The sequence below is a fragment of the Marmota marmota genome, unplaced genomic scaffold (genome assembly GCF_001458135.2).
Source record: "Marmota marmota marmota unplaced genomic scaffold, marMar, whole genome shotgun sequence".
NCBI classification, from domain to species: domain Eukaryota; kingdom Metazoa; phylum Chordata; class Mammalia; order Rodentia; family Sciuridae; genus Marmota; species Marmota marmota.
Genome location: NW_026000020.1, coordinates 3,986,834 through 3,995,892, shown reverse-complemented (window position 1 = coordinate 3,995,892; position 9,059 = coordinate 3,986,834). Strand labels below are relative to the sequence as shown.

The 9,059-nt window shown below is 40.7% G+C and overlaps 1 protein-coding gene across 2 annotated transcripts in view; it reads right to left on the bottom strand.

Moving 5' to 3' along the window:
- Window positions 1-9,053, bottom strand: part of Lonrf2 (LON peptidase N-terminal domain and ring finger 2) — a 51,595-nt gene extending 42,542 nt beyond the window's left edge. For both annotated transcript variants that reach the window (XM_048810258.1, XM_015499677.2), the window contains exon 1: window positions 9,031-9,053. The gene's annotated coding sequence lies outside the window, so the exon portion shown is untranslated. The remainder of the gene's footprint in view (window positions 1-9,030) is intronic.
- Between the last annotated feature and the right edge of the window lie 6 nt (window positions 9,054-9,059).

The following is a 9,059-nucleotide window of genomic DNA, read 5'->3' as shown; positions in this document are numbered from 1 at the left end:
TTTTTTTTTTTTGTATAAGGGATTGAACTCAGGGACACTCAACCACTGAGCCACATCCCCAGCCCTGTTTTGTATTTTATTTAGAGACAGGGTCTCACTGAGTTGCTGAGGCTGCTTTGAACTCATGATCCTCCTGCCTCAGCCTCCTGAGCCGCTGGGATGACAGTCGTGCACTGCTGCTGCAGCTTGAGCATCCCTATCCCACATCCAATATGCCTTGAAATCTCAAACGTTCTGAGTGCTGACATGATACTCAGGAGTTTTGTATTTTGCAGTATTTCAGGTTTCAGATTTCTGGATTAGGGATGCTCAAGCAGTAAAGTCCATGCACATATTCCCAAATCCAAATCTGAAACCCTATGGACCCAAGCATTTTGGATAAGAGCTACTCAGCCTATAATAATTAGGTATTTTATTTTTTTAACTATATATTTTTTAGTTGTAGTTGGACACAATACCTTTGCTTTATTTATTTATTTATATGTGGTCCCGAGGATCGAACCCAGGGCCCCGCACATGCTAGGTGAGCACTCTACCGCTGAGCCACAATCCCAACCCATAATTAAGTATTTTAAATGGAGATTTAAGATAACTTTCCTTGAAGTAGACAAGAAAATTCCTGCTTACGGAACAGAAAGGTAAGACCTAATTTGTTTTCTTACGTAACCTGTATGGACAGAAATTTACCCACATAACTGTACCTACGTCCAGCCCTCCTAAATTTGTTCTCTTAAGAGGAAAAAGGAGGGGCTGGAGATATAGCTCAGTTGGTAGAGTGCTTGTCTTGCGTGCACAAGGCCCTGGGTTCGAATCCCAGCACTACAAAGAAAGGAGAAAGGAGAACAAAAGCTTTCCTTCCCTAGATTCCACATATAGAAGATACTGCAGCCGCCTCCCATGCCGCTGGCCTTGGCTCACTCCACGAGTCCACTCAAGATCACTGTGACAGGGCCACACCTGTGCCTGTCAGTTGATCAATGGATATTCTAGTCACCTAAAATGTGTTCTCATCTCTCTACCTAACACACATCCTCAGTGTGCTCCAAATCCTTGACCTTGACCTTTTATCACACTTCCCACTTGGATCTCCCCAACTGCTAGTATGCCTTCTTTCAGCTTATGTAGGTAATTGAGCACATGTGTGTAAAAAGTCTTGTGCAAGAAGATGGCCCACCAAGACACAGTGAGCAACAAATAGTAATAAATGTGTTATCGCCACATGTGTGCAATACGGAGAAGGTGTGGCAAGAAAAAAAGGGGAGATGGGGAAGGGACCGGCAGGAGTCAGATAATAAAATGTAAATTATTTTTTTAAAAAAACACATTTCTTGGTATAGCTAACTGGCTGCAGCAGAAGTCAGCAACTTTATTTATTTATTTTTCTGTAAAAGGCCAGATGATAAACATTTGAGGCTGTAGGACAAGAGAAAACTGGAGGATATTATGCAGGTACTTGTTTAACAAAAGAGAAAACAAAATTTTCAGAGTTAATTGATGAAATTCAAAATACAATAATATGTTTTGGTAATGTAGGTCTCCTGATGAGAAGAACAGTATCCCTTGTGGAGGAATAACATATTACTCAACTAAGGTTCATGGTTTGTATTCCCCATCATCAAAAGCAAGTGAAAATGTTCACCTGCTAATTATAATTCATGATGAGATTTTATGTGTTTTGACTTTGAAAATGCACAAAGGAACCACGAAATACACAAACATATGATTTTAAATTGAACATTTCTGTTGTCTGGAAGCCATTATAAAATTCTGTAAGATTCTTCTCAGGATTTTTGTCACAGTAGCATGTCATTACTCACTGAAGATAATAACATCATTTCCAACCAAAAGATTAGGTAAAAGTTCCCCAACTGTAATTAAAGGAATTTGATATACAATTCTTCTTTGGAGATTTTGGAAATCTTTAAAAAAAAAAATGCTACTCTAACTGTAGTTTGATCTTGGGAAACCTGCTGGGGATCTGTGCAGATAGCTAAAGTCTCTTACTAGCTCTAACATCTGCCAATGGATTCTCCTGAATTCTAATTAGGTGGGTCATATGCAAATGATAAACTTTGATTGTTCTATTTTAATATGTACAATCCTTATTTTATTTTACTCTCATGTTGCAATAATAGTGATAATGAACCCCACCCCACCCCCTTCTTTCTCTGTCTCTCTCTGCAATGCTGGGGATCAAACCCAGGGCCTTGTGCATTTTTTTCACTGATTTTAAAAATAACATGTCTAATGTGTGTGTGTGTGTGTGTGTGTGTGTGTAGGGGAGGTACTAAGGATTGAACTCAGAAATGTTTTACTACTAAGCTGCACCCCCAGACCTTTTTATTTTTTATGTTGAGACAGGGTCTTGCTAATTTGCTGAGGCTTGCCTCAAACTTGCCATCCTCATGCCTCAGGCTCCCTAGTAGCTGGGATTACAGGCATGTACCACCGTGCTCTTCTTTTTTGATGTTTACCATAAGCTTCTGAGAGAGAATACTAGTCAAGCTAGGTAAGTAGCTAAGCCCACAGCTTTTAGCCTGAGCTATTCCTAGTTTTCCAGAAGGGTTTTCTAACAAGAGGGTATTGAATTCTACAGATGGTCTTTCAGCATCTGATACATGTATATAGCATTATTTCCTTTGATCTATTGTAGTGAATTACAATGAAAGGTTTGTCTAATATTGAATTATCCTTATATTTCTAAAATACACTGCCAGACTTGAATACTAAGAAATTTAGTTTAGGATTTCAGCATCTATGCACATATGAACTGCTATGCTATAAATTTTTCCTGTCTAGTATCAACATTATACCAACCTCATCAAATGAGATGGAACTCTTCCTATATATTTCTAGGATCTTAAATAAATTTGCCAATCAACCTTTGAAAGACTGTGAGAGCTTTCTGGGCCTCTGTGCCCTTTTAGCAGGAGAAAATCCCTGGGTAACAGTTCAGTGTGTTTTAGGTTATTGGTCCATGTCAGCTTTTTACTTCTTCCTGAACCAAATTTGATCATTTACATTTATGTCCTTCTATTTTAAGATCTGTTATAAACTTTTGTACCTGAAATTACTCTGCCTTCCGTTCCTGATGCTATCTGTGTTCCGCTTCCTTCGTCACCACATGTGCCACACATTGGTCTCTTACCGGTCTTTGGCATGAGCCAGTTTCTGACTGGTTAACGAATTCCATTTTTTGTCTCATGATTTTCTTAATCATTCCTCTGTTTGTTTGAGCTTTGTGTTTGCTTAGTCTTAATGAAACATCCTGAGTTAAAAACACCTTTCAATTAGGTAGGTTAGCTTTCTATCACTGTGATAAAACATCTGAGAAAACCAGGGTAAGTGGAAAGATTTATTTTGCTCACAACTTGAAAGGATTTCGGTCATGGTCGGCCAGCTCCATAGCTTTGGGCCTCAGGCAAGGCCAAACATCATGGCGGAAGGTGAGGGGTAGAGTAAAGCTGCTTACTTCATGGCAGCCAGGAGGCACAGACAGAGAGAAGGGGCTGGGGACAAGAGACATCTCCCTGGGGCGTATCTACCTACAACCTACTTTCCCAACTGGGCCTCATCTCCTATAGTTTCCAACATCTTCCAATAAAGCCATCAAATTATGGATCTATCAATGGATTGATCCACTGATGAGGTTAGAACTCTCAGGATCCAATCACGGTACGCTCCACCTCTGAATGCTGTGGCCCTGGGGACCATGTCTTCAACATATGAGCCTTTGGAGGACATTCTAGCTCTCATCACAATTTACATTATTTTATTTTCATCATTTCTTTTTAAAGTAATGCAGTTAAGTCTTCTACCCTCACATTCAAAGGCTCGGTTTCTTGAAGTCCAATGTTAATCATATGCCCTTCCCACAGAGTCACCAAACAAATCCAGCCATTTTCTTTGTTGACTTTGGTGACTCATTCATGAAGCCAGCACTGCATAATTTAGTCTCTTAGAACATGTAAAATAAGTGCATATACACTTTCTGCCATCCAAGTAAGAACAAGGCCTGACTCTGCTTAGCTTCCAAGACCCGATGAGATCAGGCACATTCGGGTGGTAGAGCTGTAGACCAGCTACATGTTTTCTAAGCCTTAAGCTTCAAACTGAGGGATTTTATTCAGGAACCACTCAAAAATAAGTAGAAGAGGGAAAGCAATTTAAAATTCTTCATGTGGAGAAAGTACACAGCAGAAAAAAATGTACATCGGCACTTGCCAAAGAATTGAGGCAATATTTCAGAAGGCTCACCCATTAACCCCTCTATGGGGAAGCATCAGAAGAGGACCTCCTGAGATGCTCTGTGAGAGGAGTCTGCATCTGGAGTTCAGAGTTGACCCAAAGCTGTCCTCCTCCAGCTGCAACCAGCGCCACTGTGGTACCCGGAGCTGGGGTCCCTGCTATAAACCGTCAAATGTGTGTGCAAGTAGTGAGGAATGAACAGTAGGATGTCATTTAAGAAGAGTTTGATGAAATGACTCCTAAAGCAATAAAGATGGGTAGAGCTCCCCGGGAACAGAAAGATTGGATGGCAACACTCCTCAGAAGCTACTTACTCAAGCTGATACGGGGCTTACTAAGTCAAGCCCTAGCCTTTCCCTTAGCATTTCATGTAGTGCAGCGCTGGTGGAAATAAAACCCTTCAACTTAATTTCTTCAGATGAAGGCATACTGATTTTGCCTGGAAAAATATGTCCGGCTGGATCAAAAAACTCAGACTGACTTTTTTTTTCTTTCACTATTTAAAAAACGCTATTCCATTATCTTCTGGTTTCAATAATCTTGGAGGAAAGTCAGCTATAATCTTACAATGGCTTGAAGGAAATGTGCTGGTTTTTCTAACAGCTTTTAAGTTTCTCTTTGATTTTCAGTAACTTGGCTATAATAGATGTATTTGGTTTTTGTTTTGGGGTCTGTATATGTATGTGTGTGTGTGTGTGTGTGTGTGTACAAATGCATACTTGTGTTTATCCTGCTGGACTGACTGAGCTTCTTGACTCACTGACATAAAGTTTTTCATCAGTATTGGAAAATTCCCAGCTATTTTTTTCTTCAAGTATTTCTATTGGGAGCGCGCGCGCTCTCTCTCTCTCTCTCCCTCCCCTTCTGGGGTTCCAGTTTTCATGGTTTGTCTTTGTCCCATTATATTTCTGCTCTATTTTATTCTTTTTCTGTTATGATTCAGTCTAGAATTTTCTATTGACTTGTTTCTGAGTTTTTCTTATGCCAACTTCTGATGGGTGCAGTTGATCTTTTTAACTCCTCTAAGTAATTCCCACCCTCAGATGTTGTACTGTGCAGTTCTAGAATACCCATGTGATCTTTTGTATAGCCAATTAGGTACTAAATTATCCTTTCATACCTTTATTTATCTGTTCTCTTTAACATATGTATTTGTTATTCTGAATTCCATTTACGACTTATTGGCTCCCAAGTAGTCACACGGCTCCAAATAACCTCAGGTGGTGAAGCCGGAATTAGACAGGCAGTCAGTAGAGATAGGTAAATCGAGTCAGGTCGGATCAAGGAGGCCAATTTTGAGTGAGTCTGGGAAGTTGGAGACTGTCCCCTGAGGGATTGAGAGGTTAATGCCTTCAGAGCCCTTCCTCCACCCTTATCAAGAACCTGCCCTTGCTCCTACCTGTTGCCAAGGTAACCTGTACCAGGAATAGCCCTTCCCTACAGGGAGCTATAAGGTAGTTAATGTGTCCTTGGCTGCTCCATCCTGCCCTTCCCCTTCAGCCCACCTGTTTCCCACCTTTGGGCCACCCCACCGAGCATTCCTGGGCCTAGTCACATAGGCAGGAAGGAGAAAGATAAGAGGGGAAAGGCAGGAGAACACAGGAAGCCTAGGAATATAAAAAGGGCAGAACACCTCGCTTCTGGGGATACCATGATGCCAGCTATGGTCCCCTTCTCCCTCACGGGAGAAATCTATATTACCCTTTTAAATAAACCCTGCTTTGTCTGCTGGCCTTGGCCTGCTTCTCTAATGCTCAAACTTCAGCATGTGGGGAAGCAGGGCTCGTCATCCATAACCAGCATGTATCAGTGGGCCAGGACACTCAATCCTACGTTGTCTGGGGAAGGTGTGAAGAGCTACTTGGAGAACAAAATAAATGATACATTTGGTCACGACATGTAATGTGTCAAAGCCTAGGTCTATTCACTTCTCTTCTGCTTCCAAATATCTGTGAACTTTTTTATTATATCAAAACCTCTGGGGCTGGGGTTGTGGCTCAGCGGCAGAGCGCTCGCCTAGCACATGTAAGGTCCTGGGTTCCATCCTCAGCACCACATAAAAATAAATGAAGATATTGTGTCCAACTGAAAAATAAATATTAAAAAAAAACCCTCTACTTGAGGCTAATTTATCATTAATTGAAGTATTTTCCTGTGATTTTTTCTTGTAGTGCTGAGGATGAAAAACATAGCTTCATGTATGCTAAACAGGCACTCCACCACTGAGCCACACCCCCTCCACTTTTCCACACAATTTTAAACTTCGAAAGCTTTTTTTTTTTTTCTTTTTTAATCTTTGGAAAACTAATACTGAATATACTCAATAATTAAGCTGTCATAGGAATTGACTAAAATAGTGTAAAACTTTAAATTGTGGTCTAATATATACATGGAAAAGCTTTAAAACATAAGCACATACTTTCATGAACACACCTGTGAATCCATTCCCTAGGTCAAGAAACAGAACACCACCTCTTCCCAGGGGCAGGTCCCTCTCATGATGGCTTTCACTCATTTATTTTTTTAAGGGGCAGGTAATTGAGGATTGAACTCAGGAGCATGTGACCACTGAGCCACATCCCCAGCCCTATTTTGTATTTTATTTAGCGACAGGGTCTCACTGAATTGCTTAGTACCTCACTTTTGCTGAGGCTGGCTTTGAACTCACGATCCTCCTGCCTCAGCCTCCCAAGACACTGGGATTACAGGCGTGTGCCATTGGGCCTGGCTTCAGTCAATCTTTCTTTTGATCCATCAGAGATAACCACTTCCAATACCCTCTAGTAATTTTGCCTGTTTGGACTTAAAGTAAATAGAATCACACAGTAAAAACACTTTTGAGTCTAGTTTCTTTCACTTAACATTACGTTTGTGAGATTCATCCACACTGTAGTTTGTAACAGTAGTTGCTTTTTCTTTCTGCACAGTATTCCGTGAAGACATAATATATTTAACCGTTCTGACCTCATTGGACATTTGGTTTATTTATACATTAGGAGTATTTTTAACAATGATATGCACTGTTTTACATTCGTGTATAGTCTTTTGGTGCATATATTCATGCACCCCTTTTAAATTGTTTGGTCAAAGGTCTTATTTAACATTTGTAGATACTAAACAATTTTCCAGGGGTATAATCTGTAGTCTCACCAGCACCGCAGGAGAGCTCTCATTTTTCCACCTGTTCTTCAACTTTTAAAACCAGATAAAGGGCTGGAAGTGAAAATTTAGGGACTGAATTGAGGAGTAAAGTGAATAAAACAAATATAATCTTTATTTTATATAGAAGACACATAAATAATATTTTGGATATACAGTTAAAATAAATTTCATTTGTTTTTATTACCCTTATAACACAGCAACCAGAAATTTTTAAATTATTTGTGTGGCTTATACTATAGTCTATTGATAATGCTGCTCTACACCATAAATGCATAAATAAGATAGCTGAAAACCTGAAAATATACAATCTGTTAAAGTGTGGACATATTTGTTACAGAAATTAAACAGAATATTTGTTATGTAAGACAAGTTAACCCATTCAGTTCCATGTTTTCAATTCTTCCAATATTTTAATGAAATTGACATAGATGTATTAAAATAGGTTGAAAAATTATAATCTGGAGCTTATATATCTGACATGTATATATATTTTGTATAATATATGTGTATATTTTCAAATGCTCTAATTATTCGCCTATTTTCTCAAAAGGCTAAAACATTTATTTCAAATAAATGGTTCATTTGTTGCTCAATTTTTTAAAGTAGGTGTCCCACATCTGGAATGATAGGACTTAACAGGTTAACTGCTCTATTCTTGCAGAGAATCCCCCAATTTAGATATTGCTACCTATCACCTGTTCACTAAATCAGAACTTGTTCTACAAGATGACTGAACTTCACCTTGTAGTGTGTCTTCTAAAAGAGTAAACCTTAACCCCGGGTTTAAAATAAGAGCCATACTCACACACAGATTCTTCCAGTAACAAAAGATTAGCCACATCCCCATAGCTAATGATTTAAATGATTTGCAACCCTTTTATAAAACCAGAAAATGAACCTCCACACACGGCCCAACACAACTGCCCACAGAGCAAGCATACTCATTCAAAGTCAAATACAATAGCAGAATCTGGTCTTCCTTTAAATTATGTATTGGTAACAGGTGGTGGTTGGGAGGGGCAAGACCACGATGCTGGTCATAGACCAGATAAATGAATGGATGAAGGATTAAGAACCTCCACAGTCAGTATTATCTGAAGCTAAGTACGTCAGAACAACATCTATTGGCCTTTGACCCAGAAAGGAGGGTAGAGCCAGAGGCACAGGAGGTACTGAAGTGGGAGGGGTTCCTTCCCGGATACACCAGCATAAACCCCAAAGCAAATCCTGCCCCAGGACAAGGCCCTGGGCTCTGGCTCTCCAGTGGACCAATTACTGGCATTTTCCTGCAGGAGGACAAAACACGTTGTCATCCTTCCCCTGGTCAACAGCTGAGAAGGGGCTGAAAGGCCCTTACAAGGTCCTACCCAGCTGCCCAGGGAGGCCTGGGAAAACTTCCCCAGGTCCTGGAAAAGGCACAGCCAGTGGGGCGCTTCTGAGAGTGGCCACCCCGGCTGCAGGGTGTGGCCGCTAACACCCAACTACCTTTAGAAATCAAAGCGCTCCTCCCAACCCTGAACAAAGCTCTCCAAAACCCTAGACCACAGGCCACCTCCCGCGCTGTCGCTCAGCGCCCGACAGGTGTGCGAACCGGAGGGCCCGCCCCCGCGGCTGACTCACCCAGATCCAGGGCCTGGTCGCACCTGAGC